The sequence below is a fragment of the Camarhynchus parvulus genome, chromosome 3 (assembly GCF_901933205.1).
Source record: "Camarhynchus parvulus chromosome 3, STF_HiC, whole genome shotgun sequence".
NCBI classification, from domain to species: Eukaryota; Metazoa; Chordata; class Aves; order Passeriformes; family Thraupidae; genus Camarhynchus; species Camarhynchus parvulus.
Genome location: NC_044573.1, coordinates 72,279 through 92,133, shown reverse-complemented (window position 1 = coordinate 92,133; position 19,855 = coordinate 72,279).

Here is a 19,855-nt window from a genome sequence, read left to right as displayed (position 1 = left end):
AGTTACTATGAGGTGAGCAGGATCATTTAGCAGTTTAAAGAGAAGTACACAAGAGAAGTCAAGGTGCAAGTGAAGCACGTGGCCTTCCTGCATCACAGCCACAAGTCCCTGAACCAGCACGGTTAGGGCATTTGCTCACCAGTGTCATCGTTTTGCCAGCACTGAAGGAATTCAGGAACACAGAGCAGGCTTTTAAAACTCAGTTTAGATACTCACACATGCTTTATTAATTTTTCCTGAAGGCACAAATTAAGAGGGATGTGTTTTTCTCTGTAAGTACTTGAAGTGATGCTTAAATTCTTGGCTCTACATGATTGATTTTATTAAAATCAAGTAAAATGCAGCTTAGCAAAATAGTTTCTTAATTATTAAAGCAATTAGAGGGATCTAAGAAAGATCTTATTCCCACTAGGCTAAGCCTGCATATAAAGCCTCCCTTTCAGTTTCCTATTTCAGTTGTTCCACATTCTAATAAGATGCCTACTAATCACCATCTAAGCCCAGGCAAACACAAAAAGGGTGAAGTGCTATCAGAAGAAAATATTGAAACACCACCAGCCCATAGGCCAGTGATAGGTTCCTGCAGTCCCTTTGGGCAAATCCAAGTACAGAGAAGGCTTTTCTTGCACCCACGCAGGAGGTCTGGAGAGGGAATGGGTCCAGTTGAAAGCTGCCCAGTAACACCAACAAAGACACTTGTTAGCCTGATTGCTTTTCTGGCTGTACCACATTGGTGCAGGAGATGGGCAGGAGAGCCAAGGTCCAGCTGGGAGATACAATGTCTGCCTCTGGTGGCTGCTTGTTCTCTTCTTGGCTGAAAGCACCCCTCTGCAAGGATTTACCCACATTCAGCTCTTCTTTTGACAGTCCCAACTCCATCTCAGGTGTTAACCTGGTAGGCTGTACAGGGCAATCCTGCTGCCCACCTCCACCTCTGCCAGGAAATATTTTCTGATCTGCTTTGTGCTTTTTTGAGGGGCATTTCCTGGCACCCAGTAACCAAAGCGTGTGCTTTGGTCATCCATGGATTAGGCAGCTCTCCTTTGTAAGCGCATCCCACACACCTGCTCTGCTACAGAAGCACTTGGCCAGACACAGTGGGGCTGTGGAATAGCTGCAGTCGTGATAAAGCCCCCAAAGGGTCCCATAAAACTAATGGGGTCAAGAGAGTGTCACCCTACCCAGGTCCCACCGTTCCCAGTGTTGTCATTTGTTTCTGTTTAAGTCTTATGCTGAGACTGGTAGCAGTGGCTGCAGTTCAATCACTGAACTGTACCTGTGATTAATAATTGCTGCAATATAAGATGTGTAAAGTTTTACCACTGTGTCCTAGAGGGCTTGTAACAAGAATGACCAGTTTAAAGCCAAAGCCAGGAATGTGGTAATGAGTGTGTATAATAGAAATGTTAATTAAAACACTCTAAGGAGAGAGAGGGGAGGGGAGCATTCCCATGTTATCATGTGATATCCCTGTGCCCATTCACAGAAAAAAGGAGAGCCAGGGAAGCAGGAGAAAAGAGGTGGCTGTACCTCTGCTCCAGTCAGGAGCTGTGGGCAGGTTTAAAACCCACCTCTAATGCTGCCAGAGTGTGGCTGCAGATAGGTCTGAGACACATCCCGCTGGGAGCACCCTGGGACAGCCAGCCCAGCCACTGGGAGGGAGCAATTAGCCCCACTCACAGCCTGGGGTGCCACAGCAGCTGCAAGGATTGGGATGGCTGGGGATTGAATAATGCATGTGGTTCTTCTCTGGCTCAGTCCTGCTGTTGCAGATCTGTGCTTTCTAAATCAGTGCTTTTCCTACACCGGAGCCTTTTCTGGTGAAAGCAGTGACTGTGAGCAGCCTGGCAGGCCCAGGGCCCTGTGTGCCACCCCACGCTGTGCTGGTTGGTGGCACACAACACCCTGACACATTTCTCAGAGGTCTGTTAGGTGTGTGTGAGCTGCCCAGGAGTTGGTGTGTAGGGATCACTGGGAGGGCTGTGGCAGTCTGGCACTCATCAGGAAAGCCCTGTGGATTATGGGAGAGGTGCCTCAAGCCCAGGGAGCCTGGAGGAGCTTGTGAATGCTGCCATCATTTTCTTACTGCAGCATGACCCTGGCAGGGCACTCTGAGCAAAGGAAAAGATCACTCCACCCACTAAAGAAGGCCAGAATCCATCACCAAAATCCTTAATAACCTGGAGAGGTGCAAGGTGCCTTTCAAGATTAAAAAAGCACGAGAGAGTCTTCTGTTTGGCTGAAGAGATCACCTCTGAACTTCAGTTGCCAGAATTCAAAGAATTCCAGGCCTTTGCAAACATACTCGCTTCTCAGATTGGAGACTTGCCCTCACCAGACAGTGGAGGTGCTTGGAAAGTCACTGAAGTTGATGTTTAATTTTAAATCTGTTTTGAATTTTTCTGCTTTTTGTTCTTTTTTACTTTTACTACTTTTTTTTTACTTTTTTTTCCTAGTTGAAAATCAGTTCCTATACCCATACTTTTGGTTAAAACATAGAAACAGTTTTATGTATGTAAGCTCTAGGATACTTCAGCTTAGCATTGATGCAGTTTATTCAAATCTAATTTAAATCCCAGCTCAAACCCACTTGAGGTAAAATAGACTTAGACTTGCAGTCCAGCAGCCATCTATGTCACAGATGTGTTTTCTCCTTCACACAGCAGACACTGATTTCACAAAATTCTGAAACAGGCCTTAATTTAACATATGTGCTAATAACCACTTGCAGTAGATTTCAATATACACTCAAAGTTAACTGTGTAGTTAAATGCTTGGCTGAATCATGACCTGTATACATTTTCCATTTAATTATTCTCCAGCCAAAAGAACTCTGAAGTTTTCTGTGGCTGCTTGCAGTTGTGTCTGAAATAACTGTTGGGAATCCAAGCCTTGCAGAGAATTGTCTGAGCCAGTTCATAGCTACTTATCTCCTGCCTCTCCCTGTGACATCTGGATCAGTTTCTGGTAATATCATCCTACACGAGGATGAGAAACCCAAAGAATAAATTAAGGGGAAGTTATAGAAGTTTCCTGGGCTGTAGCTCGCTGCCAGATGGTGACTCATGGTGGTGAGAGGCAACAACAACAACACTGATTGTGGATTCATCCCAAGCCAGAAATTAAAATCTCTGCACTAGGTTTGCATTCACAGATGAGCTTTTGCTAAATGATTTGGAGCAGAAGGTGTTCCAGAATTCCTTCTCGAGAAGGGGACCATTCCAGGGGACTTGAAATACATTTCTGCTGCACCCCAAAATAACATAATGGCCTGTAGGGCTTAGAGCTCAGGTTGTTGTTGTCTTTCCCCTATAGGATTTTATAAGCCAGTAGCTCAGAGAAGCCTGACACATTTCCCTGGATAAATATTGTTCATCTTGGGGAATAAAACTCCCACTGTTTCTGCTTATGTTTGCTGATTATATGCTAGAGGATATGCATTTGAGCAAAGTGTGATAACCCAAATCCCACAGATATAAAGACACTTGAAACAGGTATGTCAAACTAGTTTTAATTCATTTCTATTCCCTGCCTTGAAAATACTTAATTTCCCAGTATAACAGCTCCATTTAGCTGAAACATGAGTGAGGTGGTTTCAGTGTTCAGTACTTGATTTTACAGTATTGGTGTAAAATATATATTTTATGTTTCATGTTCTTTAAACATACATGGTTTATATTTAGAGTTTTGCTATGAAATGGTGAGCCCTTGCCACCTTTGCATCTCATTTTAGCAGTGGCTGACAGGACTGCTGGATTTCCTTTCCAGTCAGGTTGCTGGTGTTGTTTAGGAGTCAGAGGCTGCACAAGGGAAAGGTGCAGTGGGGCTGGATTGTTGCTCTGCTTTCACAAGTTCCTTCTTGAAAACAAGGAAATTGCATTGCATTAAAATTTCATCCTGGTTTTTGGCGGAGGCCAGCACTCCAGATAATCACAGGAATACAGGGAACAGGCAAGCTGGGGCCTGTAACACAGGGGGGTTTCCTCCTCGTTTCCCAGTCTGCTGCTCTTGCAGTAATTGCACGCTGATTTATCTGAAGGGAGGAGAATGTCTGTGTGCCTTCTTTCTCCAACTCCTAAACCTTGCCCAGAGCTCTTAATTAGGCCTTCATTTTGCCTTGAAGATTTGGGAATTAACTTTATGGCGTCCTTCCCTTAAAACGTGTTTTGTTAATTTAGTGATTTCTTTCAGCTTATCGCTATAATTTTGCAGGATTTCAGCTTTATTTGCTCTGCATGGGTGTGTGTTTATAGCGAGGCACTGCAGGCCAGGTCATGGTCCAGCTACAGTCTGTGCTAGAATTGACTCAAAGAGTAACATTTCAGCTCAGTTTTAGAAGGAAAAGGCTTTTTGGAAATAAATCAGTTCACATCATTCTCTTAGGGTCCTATTCCATTATCGTTGTCTCTACATTTCTCAGTGGCACAGGTTGTGGATTATTATATTTATTGCATCTGAGAAAGGACAACAAAGCAATCTGAGCACTGCAGCATGTTAGTGAGGAAGTAGTAAAAAAAATAGGTAAAAATCTTTCAGGATTTTTTGCTGTTATGTCAGTACAGTTGCACTTGTTCAGAGATTTGTGCTGTTCTGCTTCTTCGGGAAACTGATGAAGATACCAAAGGAGGGAAATAATTGAGGAAAAGAGAACACACCAATGGAAGTGAAATGTTGCTGAGATAAAGATAACCAACTTTGCTTTTACTTTTTTGTTTTTTTAAACAGCAGAATTTAGTGAGCTATATGAAAAATAGAAGTATATAAGTTTGCTTTGCTTCTTTCAAAAGTTTGATCTGAGTACTTGTCAATTTTACTTTATAAACTATTTTCAATCCATTCCCTCTCAGTTTATTAACTGGAATGGATGAAAAAGACAACAACCAGGCAAAAGCTGGCACAGATGACATCACCAAATGTGTATAATGATCTTGTAAAGCTGTTCCCTGGCTTCCCTAACATCTTTTCTTGCACATTTCAGTGTGTTATCAGGGGATTGGCAAAGGTGCATATCACAAAATAAAAAGGCTTTGTTAATTAAAGAGAGGCAACCTCTCATACGACTTGGGCAAGGCTGAGGATTTTTGAGGTCTGGATTGCAGGTGATAAACCTTTGCACTTGGCACCATTTTGGTGATACCAAGCAACACATACCTGGTGTTACAAACTCTCACCTCTTCTCAACCTCCACGTACCATCAGATTTGATAAGGATCATATTTCAAGCTTTAACAGTGTTAATCTTTAAACTTAGGGCTTTGGCTGAAGTCTTCTGAAGCTTTGCATGGGGATTGTGATTTGGCTAATGTGAATGTATGTGGCCAAGCCTGAGTTTCTTCCTTGGACAGGTTTTGTTGGCCTTGTCATGTGGTGTTTGTTGTTATATTTAATTCCCATACATGAAAGGATTTGGACTATTGCTATGACCTTAAGATTAGTTCAGATATGGACAGGGATGGCTCAGTGTCAAGTTGGTGAACAGTGGCTGAATTCAGTTCCTGAATTCTGATGCCATCTAGAGCAAGTGCTTGATGGCTTTGGACAGGTAGTTTAAAACTAATTTATTTTCTCCTTAAATGAAAAAACCTCCTTTAATAATATAGGTCTGATTGCAAGACTAAGTGTAAGCTCTGAAACAGGAAAGTTTTCTCATCTGTAAAATACACTGAGTAATAGTGGTTAGTTATAGCACTGCAAGAATTCAGACACTCCTGCATAGGTATAATGTATATTGTTTTAATGGCACTCAAAGTGAGGTTTTAACTTGAAAAGAGCAAAACTCTGAACTGTATCTATCCACCTGAGTAGTGACCTTGCTTACCAGGACCTGTAATGTTGTCAGCTGATTGCTCTGATCCACAGATGTGACACCTAATACTGATGTGCCAAAAATGTAGAAATTGTAGAAATGTAGGAAAATGTAAAACGTAGAAATCCTGTTAACAACGTCTTTGCACACATACACACTGCCCCCAGCAATGCAAGGATTAGAGGTACCCTAACAAAATTTAACTTGGGCTCCAGAGCCTTATTGATAAGTTCTTCACATTAAAATAGTAAGGTGTAGTAAGATGAAATATACAGAGAATAGAATTTTGTCGACTGGGAGGAGATGGCTGTGGAATCAGGCTGCCTCAGGGGCTCTGACACAGGGATGGCAACTGAGCGTGCCTTTGCTGATGGCTCTGTCATAGCAGAGGGCAGGAGAAAGAGGCTCGAAGGGAAAATGGGAATTACCTGGGTGTCAGTCAAATTATAATGGAGAGGAGAGGAGCGGAGCAAATTTCAAGTTGCAAAAAAGAATTTTTGGCTGTGGCACAAGTAGCCACCAGGACATGGAGGATGTGGAGCTCAGTTAATTATTCCTGATCTGCCTTTCCAGGGTATTTCCACTGGCACTTCTGGATGTTGCACAGGCCAAATTCCACTGTGACAAATTTACATCCTTGGACCCAGTGCAGCTTTAGTGAATAATGTACCTGTCTTGAGCAATGTGCTGTTGTGGCTGCAACGGCAGCCATGGGGTTGTTTTTCCACTCATCCGGCTGAACTTCAGCTCATGTGGAAGAAAGATATTGTTTTCCCTGTTCTCTACATATTTGATTTGCATACGACAAATGGCAAATCAAGTACAGGTGGCAGCTCAGAAATGGAGAGATGTACTTCTATCCTTAGTATTTCTGTGAGGGTTTTTCATGTTTTAATTTATTTGGTCTCCAGCATTCCCCCTCTCTCCCTGTCCTTAGTGTGTGGAGGTTATTAATATTTCCCTTCTGGCCTTATGGACAAAATTCTCGTGTTCTCAGTGATGGGCAGTTTCAGAGTCCCCTCTGGGCCACAGTGAAGAACGTGTGAGTTGGGACCAATCTCTGCACGTATTTAAACATGCAGGTTGTCCCCACAGATCCAGAACAGCTTCTGGCTGGGTCTGCTGTGGGTTTTGGCAGCCTGCAGGCCTGCCTGGCACCAGGGGCTGCTGCATCAGAAAGGATTTTCAGAGCAGTAACCTCGGAGGCAGGGTCATGGCCAGGACACCAGGTGATTGTGCAGGCTCACCGCCTTGCCTTGAGAGCTGCAGCACATTAGGGACAGCCTGCAAGCAGGAGTGAAGGTGAAACCAGCACTGCCTGCCCTTCACTGAGAGGTGACTGCCCCTTGCAGGCAGACAGCCAAACCCAGACACTGTGCCTCGCCTAAGCCATTTGGTGTAGTCAGAGAGCGCATCATTAAACTGAGAACATCTGCTTGTTAGCATGGCACCAGAAATAAGCCACAGTCACTTGAGAACCTCATAAAATGTGTTTCACAGGAAGACAGGAAAGGCCCAGTAAAGTTTCTTCTCTCCTGATAGAGCCTCCAGCAGCTCTGACACGTGAAGATATATTATGTCCCATTCCTAATAAAGTTCTGGCAGTTCATCCTCCTTCCTAGATGCAACCTGAACCTGTAAATTTATCAGCCATGCAGCACCAAGGGGAAATAGTGTTATAGATCCTGTAATCTTTGTGACAGTTATCTAATAAGCCAGATTACCAAATATCTCAGGAAGGAAGGGTGATATGACTGACATCCACCAAGTTCCTCCAGTGTTTCTCCCTTTTGTGCAAGAAGAGTTTGTTTTTAGCAGAAGATGCTGTAGGGAATTGTGTTCTCATAAAATGTGAGGCTAAATGTTGAGTAATGCACCTATAAACAGAAAGTAATTAATTACTATCTGTTCTTGGATAGCTGCAATAAGGCAGGACAGAGGTGTTTGACTAAATGGTTCAATTGTTTGAGAAGCACTCAGCTCTGGCTTTTCAAAAGCATCTGAATGTATTTTAATTTGACAAAATGTTTCCATTTGTAGTTAGAGCTCTTTTAAGGCACCTTTTGGAAAGGTTAATGTATGTATGAGTGGTCCAAATAATATACTCCACATGAATTCCCAGACTGATTCTTCTAATGTTCCTCATATGTAGTTTTTATGAGAAACAAAGCAGTGAAGGGATGCTGCAGCCATGGCTCTGTAACTGGCTGAAAAAGAAGCAGCAGCAGATTGGTGTGAGTGGGTGTAAAGTCATCCAGGAGGTCTGTAGGGAGGGGTCTGTGCTGGAGATGACAAAGTCTGTGCTGTTATGAAGTTTTCATATTGGTAAGGATGAGGAAGGGCTCTGTAGGAGGAGAGAATGTTCTCACAACAGCCCGTGGCTGGGCAGTAAAGCAGCAGATGAAATTCAGTGTAGATAAATACACCGTGGTGCACACAGGGAGACACAGCCCCAGTTTTGCCTTGCACATGAAATGTGCTGCTCTGGAACAAGCCCCTGGGGCTATGTAGCTGCTTCCATCAGCACATCAGTGCTTGGCTGCACTCGGAAAAGCAAAGCAAACCAGAAAACATCGGTTCAGCTCCACTGAAATCCAGCTCTGGTGTCCAGGACACTGCTCAACAAAAGCACAGCAAACAGGGCTGGGGGAAGGCAGCAAGCCTGATGGATGTTTTGGAGCAGTTTCCACCTAAGGAAGGGCTGAGTAAACTCCTGCTCCTCAGCTGGGAAACCAGGCGTGCTGCAGGGAGCAGAAGTCTGGGGAACTCCTTGCCAAAGGACGCTAAAAGTTTTCTTGGATTCAAGAGCAGATTGAACAAGGCAGAACGTTTGGAGGTTCGCACATTGAAAAATAACAACAAGCTCAGAAAATCACCTGAGCTGAAAATAGTGGAGAACAGGAATACATTTTGAGGTTTTTACAAATCACAGGAAGGTTTTCTCATTACAATTAAAGGCGAAAGATTGCTATAAGGTGAACACAACATTCTCTCCTGATGAAGTCTTTGCTTTTCTTTTAGTTTTGCTTGCAGTATTTTAAAATGTATCACTAAATAAACTGCTCATATTGTGAGATACACTTTTCATTTCAAAAGTGGGCAGAGCTCATTTATTTTCTCCTTCAAAGGCCAAGCATTGCCCAGGAGTTGAAAGCATGAGGAAATCATTAGCAGCAGGGCAGAGAGCCTGTAAACCTGCAGGGCCCTCTGGAAGCACAGCTTGGCAGCAGGGTACCTTTGTGTTTGAGAGGTGGAAATGAATGCTAGAAACTCCCCAAGCTGCCCGTGGGTGTCCAGGCTGCTGACCAGGACCTGCTTGAGCCAGGAACTTTCTGTCTACATCTCAGCCCTCCTTGACCAGAGCACTCCTTCTTTTCCTCTGTACACCCCTTCTTTCACTGCAGCCACATCGGAGTCTCACCACCCTCACAGTTAGGAATTTCTTCCTTATTTCTTCCTTCCTTCCTTTTCACGTCTAATCTACTGGATTTTAACACAGCCAGGCTTGCCCACAAGAAGTTGGGGAACCCCTTCCCTGCCAAGCTCATCCAATGCCTAGGCTTTTTACAATCACAGCAATCTTGGGGCACTTTGCTTAGCATTCATTCCAATGGGAAGCAGGTCTTTGGAAGCATTAATTAAATCAGAAGCAAAGATGATGTCTTTTACAGTCCAGTGTTTTGTACCATTATTGTAATCTTTTTTCCTTTAGAAATTGGTTTCTAACTATAGAAGAGCAGTGTCTATCTCTACCCTAGTTGGAACCATCACATGACCAGAAATACATGTGAGAATAAATGACAGACCTACTCCATGTTTCTGGAGTGTGTGTGGCCCTCTGAGCATGAATTTGAGGCAAAAAGATGAATTCCAATGTCTGATCTGGTTATCAGCTGCATCACAGCCCCCTTGCATGACTTGGGTGCCTCGGTTTCCCCTCTGTAGTGACATAATGAAAGATCCTGTATTCAGCCTGCTGCCCTGCCAGTGCAGCCCGTGATCTGTGTGAGGGAATCAGTGTGTCCTTGTGCAGATGGCCTCACTCCTGACTGGGAACGTGGGGCACAGCCCTGGATATAACATTATGTAAATACTCACGAAAACGTCTTTATTGCGTTCATGATTCCACCCTGGAGGCTTTTTCTTTGGCTGAGATTTGATGAAAGCATTATCATCTGTCTTACACAGACCTCCAGAGCTTTACAGTAGCTGGATCTAGTGGGGAAACAAATTTTAGGAAAATAATAAATCCTGACACCACAGCGCCAGCAGAGGCAAAAGCGTTGATAGTGTCTGTGGTTGAGAGCAAAGCTGCAATTGCTGGGTGCTCGTGGTGTCCTGTGTGAGCTCTCTAAAACATCAGGAGTTACCTGTGAGCCTGCCTGGCCCCCAGAGCCCCAGGCTTGCCCCACAGCATTGCTGAGTTACCTGTGAGCCCCAGGGCTGCCCCACAGCATCGCTGAGTTACCTGTGAGCCCCAGGGCTGCCCCACAGCATCGCTGAGTTACCTGTGAGCCCCAGGGCTGCCCCACGGGATTGCTGAGTTACCTGTGAGCCCCAGGGCTGCCCCACGGGATTGCTGAGTTACCTGTGAGCCCCAGGGCTGCCCCACGGGATTGCTGAGTTACCTGTGAGCCCCAGGGCTGCCCCACGGGATTGCTGAGTTACCTGTGAGCCCCAGGCCTGCCCCACGGGATTGCTGAGTTACCTGTGAGCCCCAGGGCTGCCCCACGGGATTGCTGAGTTACCTGTGAGCCCCAGGCCTGCCCCACGGGATTGCCCCATCTCTGTCAAGGGAAATGCCTGCCTTCTGAGGTGACAGGGGCGGTAATTCAGGAGGAAAGCTGAGCTCTCAAAAGCCAAGGCTGACTTTCAGGCCTGGCTGTCATTCACCGAGGGCCCGTTCCCACACAGAGCCTGGCCAACAAAGGGATCCAACAAAGGGATCCCTGCACCTCGCACACCGCATGGCCCTGCCCCTCTCCCAGGGAAAAGGTGCCTCTTTGTGCTGGAAACAAGTGAGGAAGGAGGGTTTGCAGGACAGCAGAAAGCTATACCAGGGACATCTCAACGGTAATTAAATCCTTTATTCACATTGGCTCCCGGTGCGGGCCGCGTTAGCAGCCCAATGGCACATCCTGTGGAACAGTATAGAAAATATTGAAACAAATCTGCTGGATCCAGGGAGCTTGGGTTGATTTCTTTCCCATACCGTAAATGAACCAACACTGTGGCTGAGGTTAAAGGCAGGTCGGTTTAACTCGCTGGGATTGCAGCTGGAGAAGGCTTTTTTAGCTGTGCCTGGAAACATCTCCCTGACCTAAAACCCCGTAGTTTCAGCACACAAATGATGTTCTCGCCGCACACTGAGCACCTCAGGGTATGAGGGGTTCCCTGCCAAGGAGTCTGCCTCGTGTCCCAGGGAAGAGGCTGAAGGTTTTGTGCATGTCCTGCCTCAGTTCTAACTCACTGCCAAGTTACTGTCATGTGAATTCTCTAAATGAGGGGTTTGACATCTCTTTAGAACATCTCCTTTAGCCTGCAGCGCGCTGGAGGCCACGGGGGCTACAGATGAGCTCTGTGCCTTTGGTTGTGGAAACAAACCTAAAAGTCTTGAGAGTTCCCTCCTGGTCTCTGGATCTCTGGCTTCAGTAATAATTAAAGATCAGTTTTCCTGTGGAGTTAGAGGTTTACTCTGGGAGGGGCTGTGGCTTTGGGTGAACAGTAGGCTCTCTTTCTACCTTTTCTAAATTGCCTTTAATTACAAACCTCACTAAGTAGCCAGCAACAGTGAAATCCCCAGGAGTTCCAAATAGCTGCTATGTGTCTTTTTCTCACACTTGCAGAGATTTAGGACGTCTGCCAAAGTCATAGAGCAATAAAGGACCTTAAATATATTAAATTAAATAATATGCCATCAAAGCTTAGAGTGCCCTCTCCTCCAGTCCTGCTGCTTTATCTGCTCTTCTCCCACTCCTGACTCACTCTACTCCACGCTCTGTTGTTTGTAGTTGTCTGTTCTTTATTTTCTCTCTCATATTTCCTTTTTTCCCCTTCTTTTGGGGGGAGAGACGGGCAAACTGAGGAAGCCCAGCTTGCTACCTTCGCAAAGTTCTTTGCTGTGGCTGTCTTTTCACACATAAGTGTGCATTCCTTAGTTTTCTCTCACTGTGCCTTTCCCATTCCTTCCTTGACTCCTCTCCATCACATTTCATGTCCCATTCCTCACTCCTGCATGTTTTATGCTTTTGCTGGCTGCATGCAGTGTAGGTAAGAGTGTGTCGGCTGGGTTTGCACCCCATTTCCCCAGCCACCTCTCTGAATGCCATGTTTGTGTTTGTGTGTGTGCTTATCTGCCACTGGCCCCGATTCCTGGGCCAGAGCTGCGGGCCCTCCCATCCACGCTTTGTTCTGTGCAATTAACATGATTACACGGGCAGTCCTGCTAATTGTGCTGTGTACAGATGACTCATTAGTTCTGCAATTACGCGTTTTCCTGAAGAGTTGCTGTGGAGGGGGGGCCTGACAATAGTTTGGCAGTCTGAAATTTGACCTTTGCTTGTTTATCATTTCACCATCAGTAACTTGAAGGCCAAGTGCTGCTTTTTAGCACTAAAAATGAAACATTTTTTTGCTCGGCCTGAGACTCTGGCCATGGATGATGATTCCCGCTGTCCTGCAGAGCAGGAGCCGTGCTGATCCATGTGAGCACACAGATAAGAGTGCTGGATGTGGCCCCGGTTTGGAATGATGTGTGCCTTGCTGGGAGCACTTGAGTTGTCCCACTGAAGTCAGTGGAGTTATTTCTGTTATTGAGGAACAGGAGTGACTTAAGTGCCTTCCTGAATGTGACACCTAAGGGGGCTGACAGATTTTCTTCCTCAAGCAGTGGCCTTTCTTACACTACAGCTGTTGCTGCATGTGAAATCTCACTTTTTCTAACATATCCTGGGAGGAGCAGATTAGGAGGTGTCGAATTTACCTTTCCAGCTGTTACTTTACACCAGTTGTTTGTGAGAAACGGGGAAAACCAAAAAGGCAGAAAAGGATTTCTGAGCCTGTCATGCAGTTTTCCCTAATCGCCTGCCTGCATCTCCTAGCTCCTGTAGGACACCAGGAAGGGGGAATTACTTAGGTTATACTGACTCTGAAAGGGAGATTAGATCTGCTCAGAGATGCTGCTTGATCAAAAGGATGCAGTGATAAGATAGGAGATGTGTAAGTCTGGAGAGGTGATGCAGACACCTGTGGCCAGATGGGAGCAGAGTTCATAGCCCACTTAATGCAAGTGTTTGGGGCTCAGCTGATAAGCAGGGGAAATGGAAAACAACTGTGCACTATGGTTTTCCAGCAAAACTGAGCTATAATGGTATTAAAGCTCTTGAGCCAGTCTTGTCCTCAGTGTGATTTCAGAGTTGGGTCAACCAGAGGAGCCCTGGTGAGAAGGTAGAAAATCAAGTTTGTATAAATTGTACCGGATTGAAGAAAAACAACAACCTTGTGGAATTTTCCAATACTTTTCTTTGCCCTAATCTGAAAAGGAGAGGTGGGGATGTGATAAAGACTCATTTCAAGCCAGTTTTCAGGATATATGAGAGCTCAGCACTAAGGGGAGGTTGGTGCTTCCTCAGAGCCAGGCTTGGTGGCACTGTCAGAATGCTGTGTGCAGAGTTTACAGGTTTGACAATTCCTGGGCAGGGTCACTTGGAAGATGTTGGAAGGTTTGTCTACTTACTGGGCATACACAGTGATTTGAGGTTGGCTTCAGCTATAGATTTCAAGCACTCTCTTGTGATAAAGGGTCAATATACGAGTGGCATAGCACTATGATTTTAAAAATTAGTTTCACTTTATAGTTTTCTTCTTGTTTTTGAAAGTTGAAGGGCACACTTAAGGACCCCAAAGAGTTGCCTACACTATGTTCTTTAATGTTACTATGTATTTTCACGTATATAAATACATACATGTGTATTTATATGTATGTTAAATAACATTTAAGGTTTCTATTCAGATTAACCCGAGATATTCCAGGCCACAGCATGAAAATTAAGATATTTTAACATTATCAGAATTCCCTGCAATTCATACTGTGGACCAAAATTTCATTAACATGGAATGTTTTGAAATAGAGTGAATTTCATCTCCTGCTGGAAATGCTTCTAAGGTTTTCCAACCCACTTTTATTAGCTTATATCCATTAAAAAGTGATCATGCTACACTTTCCCATGTTATAAAGCTTGCAGCAACTGGCAGCAATGAGATGTTAACCCAGAAGATGACTAATGAAGCAAATGGAAGAAAAACAGAAACTTGAAAATAATTTGCACAAAGGAAATTTTTGGCAAACCAATCCCAGAATTATTTCTGAGTGATGGGTTGTTTGTTTTATTGTTATTTGTTTGAATATTAGCAGCAGATAGGAACCTGGCTGAGAGTCTTCAGCAAGGTCCTCTTGTGATTGCTGCTCCACACCAGCCATGGAATGCTTCCAGCACGATCCCACTTAAAACGTTAGGGGAGAAAAGTTCTGCAATCCAGAGAAATCAGGGTGTCAGCAGTCACTGGCAATTATGTTAAGTGAGATTCTGCACTATTTTTCCCATTGGCCTCCCTTCCAATTGCCAGAGAATCATCAGCAATAGCTTTACAAGATGTTTAGAAGTGAAAAGAATAAGCTGTGAACATATTTAAGAGAATAATTTTGAGTATTTCTCAATTTCTAATGGTCATTACTAGAAGTGCCTATTAGTATTTCTTAAGCTGCAGAAAGGCTTCTCCATCTTCAGTGGGTTGTACTCACACAGGGAAAGTACAATGAAAGTTTATATCTCCATCTGTGCAAAGATGATTGGTGACCCATTGACCTCAGTTTTCCATTTCTGGACTGCTAGTGTTTGTGTCCAATTTGGGTTTTGTATTTGGACAAGGAAAAATTACTTTTAGCAAATTCTTCCTATCCTTTGGGAAGATGATTCCCCCATAATTTCTCCATGTCCATCCAACTGGAATGATTTTCTAATGCTTCTAGGTTTTCTTTATTAGAATTTCTGAGCAACAAGTTAATCTGGTTTTATGAACCCCTCGCAATTCCCTGCGTACAAACGTGAGCAATCAGGAGCTGATCCCACCGGTCCTCTCTTGCTTCTCCCATTACCTCTTGGCTTTAGGAGTCTTTCCTGTCTTCAGAGACTTTTCGCCATCAGTTTGACTCTGTGTCTCAGTGAGTTTTGACCAGAAATATTGGCAGGGGGAGGTTCAGAGTAGCTCCAAAACCAGGCACTAGCTCTGTATGAGCTCCTCCCAAGGCCACGCCTGCCTTGCTGGCACTTCTTTAATAGAAGGTGTGATGGCACCCTAAACTGGGGAGCTGACCCCTCAGCTCCTTTGCTATTCCCACTTCCTGGCCTTTTTGCCCAGCTGACATCCCCTCTGTGATGGCTGATTGTTCTGCAGAGAGCGGTGCAGGGTGCTTTGCAGGATGGAACATCCTTGCCTTGCCCCTGGCCCGAGCCCGTGTGCGGGTGGCACTGAGGCACGTTCCTGGCGCACACATCTCCCTGCCATCTTTATCCCGTGGATATGTGCTGATCAGCTGGTGCTGCAGCCCTGGCTGTTGGGCTGCCCCGCTATCCAGTGACAAAAGGCGCCCATCAGCGCCATCCCAGCTGGTGTCTGTCACCCAGGGTCGCCGAGCCGAGCCAGCAGCCGCCCACTCTGCCCGGCACGGTACACTGGACATTGATTACACGGGATTCAGCACACACACTCACACGGGCTGCCAAGGGGCCCGGGCTGAGCCGGGCAAATGCACTGCTCACTGCAAAACGCATTACAGCACCTCCCAAACATTTCCAGAATCTGAGACATGGGGTTTAATACATTAGGGGATAACCAGATAATCGATTTCTGACACGTCGGAGAAGGAATCCAAGTGCCTAAAGGCACAGGTATTTAACCAAGGCAATACTCAGGTTCTTGTGGGGGGAAAAGCTTGATTTGTACTCAACCAAAAGCTGAGTACTTCCTGGACCATAAAAAGTTGCTTTCTAATCTAGAACCATGCAAAATAATTTTAATTTTTATTTCAGTTAACTAAAAACAAAAGCAAGCTTCTATCCTCTTTATTTCTTTCCCAGTTCTTGCAAAAAAATCAATTTATTTTTCTGCTTTTAGATGAACAGCAAGTATGGTTAGGGAAATTTTTTTTTTGCCAGGAAATGTCATCTTTGCTGTGGAAATGCTTAAGTTTCTCCATGAAAATGGAATTTCCCTTCAGAAGTAATTTAGCAAGTAAAAGTGATGGGTTTGTCCAGTGGCTGGAATTATAGCACCTTCCATGTGAAAAGCTTTTTGGCATTAAGCCTCCACCACAGAAAGCTGAACAGAGCCCCAAGTAAAACTCACACTTGTTCCTGACATGAAACCAACTTCCCAGTTCAAGGAAGGTTTAAGTGCCTGTTCATATCAATGTCATGAATTCTTTGGGGATTTATAGCTTTTTTAGAAATTGCAAAAGAAAGGCAGTTTTTTAAAAGAAATAGTCTCTATCCTCATTGCTGAGAAACACAGAGATGAAAATCTGCTGGGATTCTCTGTGGGACATCAGTACTAAGAGGATGCACCCTTCAATACCCTTCCTCTACCAGTTATTAATTCCTTTACAGCTGGCCCTAAAAGCTCCAGGTAGTAGCAATACAAATGGTCCTTGTCCCCTAAAAACCTGGCACACTTCAAGGCAGACAAATAATAGGGAGGAAAAATTTAAAAAAAAACGGTTTGCTGTTATCAGTGTGTCTTCACTGGTTTGTCCTGAAGGCAGAACTCAGGACTTGGTGCCACCTTACCCTAAGGTCACACTCCTTGTGCTTGGCACTGGGTTTTCTCCTTCCTCCCTCACCTTCCTTAAGGATTGGCCTGAACATCTGCAATACACTTTGGATTTGGTTTTTTCTGCATTTATAAACACACCAGCTACTGCTGCTTTGCTGTCAGTCCCAGTTCTCTTGGCCTTTCTGTGTCCTTCTGATGACAGCTCTGGGCCGAGGGCAGGGGCATTTTGGATGTTTTCACACTAAAAAGCTGTCCTGAAGCACTCTTCTGATAGCAATGTAATCTGCACATCCTGATGGATTTACTCCTTGCCCCGTCCCCTGGCCCATCCAGATGTCCCTCCTTGCTGCCCTAAATGGAGGTTATTACTCCCACACTGACATCAGCCATTGATTGAAGCGCAGCTTTTCAAGCTGGAGGGAGGAAGAGATAGGGGAGGGCAATAAGACCATAGCTCATAGTGTTAAACCCAGTTGAGAATCAGGTGTGAGCTGGATGAACTGAATAGCAGCCTCCAGTTAGCACTAGGTGAGCACTCTGCTCAATCAAATCAACGCAGGAGGCAGGCAGTCAGCACTGCACATTCATCTCCCACAGAGATCTGGGATGGAGGCCTCTGTCCAGAGTTACATCCACAAACTCTTCCATCCAAACTCACCTTTCTCCCTTCTCATTTTTTCAAAGCACTGAGATTTCCTTCTGAAGCTGATTAACTGTTGGGAAAAAAAAAATCTGGGTTTTTTGCCTCCAAAATCTCATCTATACTTTTCCAGTTATGGGAGTTTTCTTACACAAAAAAAAAGGTAGTGTTTCCTGAGTCTTTGGCATTCTTTTCCTTCAGGAAATTCAGTGGGAACTTAAGCATTAACATAGAAATAGATGCGCCTAAACACACAGTAAGTGACTTTTTTCCATCCCAAACCACAAAGATGTTATCACTTTTAACCACTTTGGACCAAATTTCAAGTGCTGCTGCTGCTGCTGTGGAAGGAGTGAGACCCCGTGTACGTGAAATGACCTCTGCCATAATTCTATCAAAACAGTAACCTGGGAATGCAGGCCTCAGTACAACTATTTGGGTGAGAATTCCCTCGCTGGAAGTTGTTACTCTGGATTTCAGAAGGGAATGGTGCTCCTGTTGTGCCTGCAGGACAGGGGAGCCTTTGGGAGCCTGGCAGGCACAGCGAGCAGCAGGGCTGTGTGGTCCAGCAGAGGGGTGCAGGAGCTCCCTGGAGCTCAGCAGCTCCACAGGGCACTGGGAGTGAGCGACCCTGACTCTGCCAAGCCTTTTTGGTGTTAGGCTTGTAAAGCAGCCACAATGTGTTCCAGTTCAGAATTTCAGCCCTTTCATGAATGTAAAGCTTGAGGGAGGGAAGCTTTAAACTGGCTGGGGTCTCTGCTACTTTACCACTATAATCATAAAATCATCCATGGTGTAGTTCAGGCTGTGTAGCCCTCACTGTTGAGGAGAGCTCCCAAAGTCCAGAGCACTGGCTTGACCCTTCTTAATGACTTCAGCTGGTCTGTGTTTCTGCCTTCTTTGTCCACATTTGTGCTCCATAATTTCATGTGAGATGCTGCTTCTGTGTGAGAACAAACTTAACTCTGACCCACACTCACAAACTCTACAATTTTACTGCTGGAATCGGGTTTCTGCGCTTGCTTAAAATAAGCATGAACATGCTGATATTTTGGGAATATTGCAAAGAAAGGAATTTCAATAAGGGTTTTGGCAAGCTGGAGTTATGCTTCATGGGTGCAGTAAAGATGGCAAAGAGTTTCTGTAGGTCTCTGAATGTCCCAGTTCTGGCCCAGGTGATTATTTCAGCGCTGTTACTAGTTCTTGTTTTGAAAAGGATTTATTCATCCTTTCCCATCTGATATTTAAATGTGAGTAAGGAAAAAGGGCAAGCAGCACCTCCCCTGTTCTGCTTCTCCACCATTAGAGATGGCTCAGGTACCTCACAGGGCTCTGCAGGTCCCTGGTGGTGTGTGTGAGCCCAGGCTCTGTGTCAGGTTTACTCATCTGGAAATGCATGATACTGCTGTTACCCACTGATAAAAACCCCACAGAGAGTGCTAAATCCTTGCCTAGTGCTTTGGCCCCTCAGCCCTCCACGTGCTGTCCCAGGAAAGCCACCTTTCAGAGGAAACAAATGCCCTGCACGATGGTGATGAGTTTTAAAGTGTCAGGTAATCATTCCCAGATTGCCACAGGAGCACATCCTGTGGCAGGGACTCAGTTCTGTCATTTCTATTTCTACCTAGCACTGTGTATAGCACCAAGCTGCCCAGGAGGCAGAGTCTCTGCTTAGTGACCAATAAACTATTATCAGCAGAAGCTGTCTGGCTGCTCACGGGTCAGGAGTACGGGAGAGAAGAGGTCAGAAATAGTTCATATTTCTTTTGTGCTGGAACTGAGCAGGCACATTAATTGTCCTCTGCCTGAGGCTTCTGGCCAGGGGCTGTGGGATTTGCACACATTGTCACTGGGGCACTAATTGGGTGATCATCTGAGCACTACAGCCCTACCAAGTGATGCAAAGCTGCTGAGCCGCCCTGCCAGTGCTGATCCTCGTGTCTGAGCTGCTGTCAGCTGCAAGTACTTATGTCAGGGGGCAGCCAAAACCTCTCTTCTTTGGAAATCCAGGCTCTGTTCTGTCCTCTGTTTGCTCCCCCATCCCTCTCCCCAGCACTGCACTGTATTTCACACCAACAGAATCAAGGCACAAGTGGCAAAGCATAAAAATAGAGGTGGAGTGTGCATCTGCCATGCAACTGGGATGAGTGTGAATCTCAGCTTTATTCTGAAGTTCATGCCATTGGTACAGGAGAGAATAATGAAGAAAAATGCAGAAATTGGGAAACATGGCTTGCTGTCTTATACAAACACCCCTTTATAGCAGCAATGTTCAAGCACTCCAGCTCCTGGTAATGAAATCAGATCATGTAGCATTAACTCAGCACCTCAATACTTGTCTTTTACAGCCTCACTAGTCCTTGTCCCTTCAGGTGCCTCTACTCCCCCAGTCATACACGTGCCCACTGCACCTGTGGCCCAGGATTCTCCAGCCAGGCCGGTAAAACCTCACACAGATTGGCACTTCACCACACACTGTAGCTGGTAAAACCTCACACAGATTGGCACTTCACCACACACTGTAGCAGTTCTCCCAGCCCCTGCTCCTTTGTCCAGCAGTGCAAGTGCACATTCCCAGAG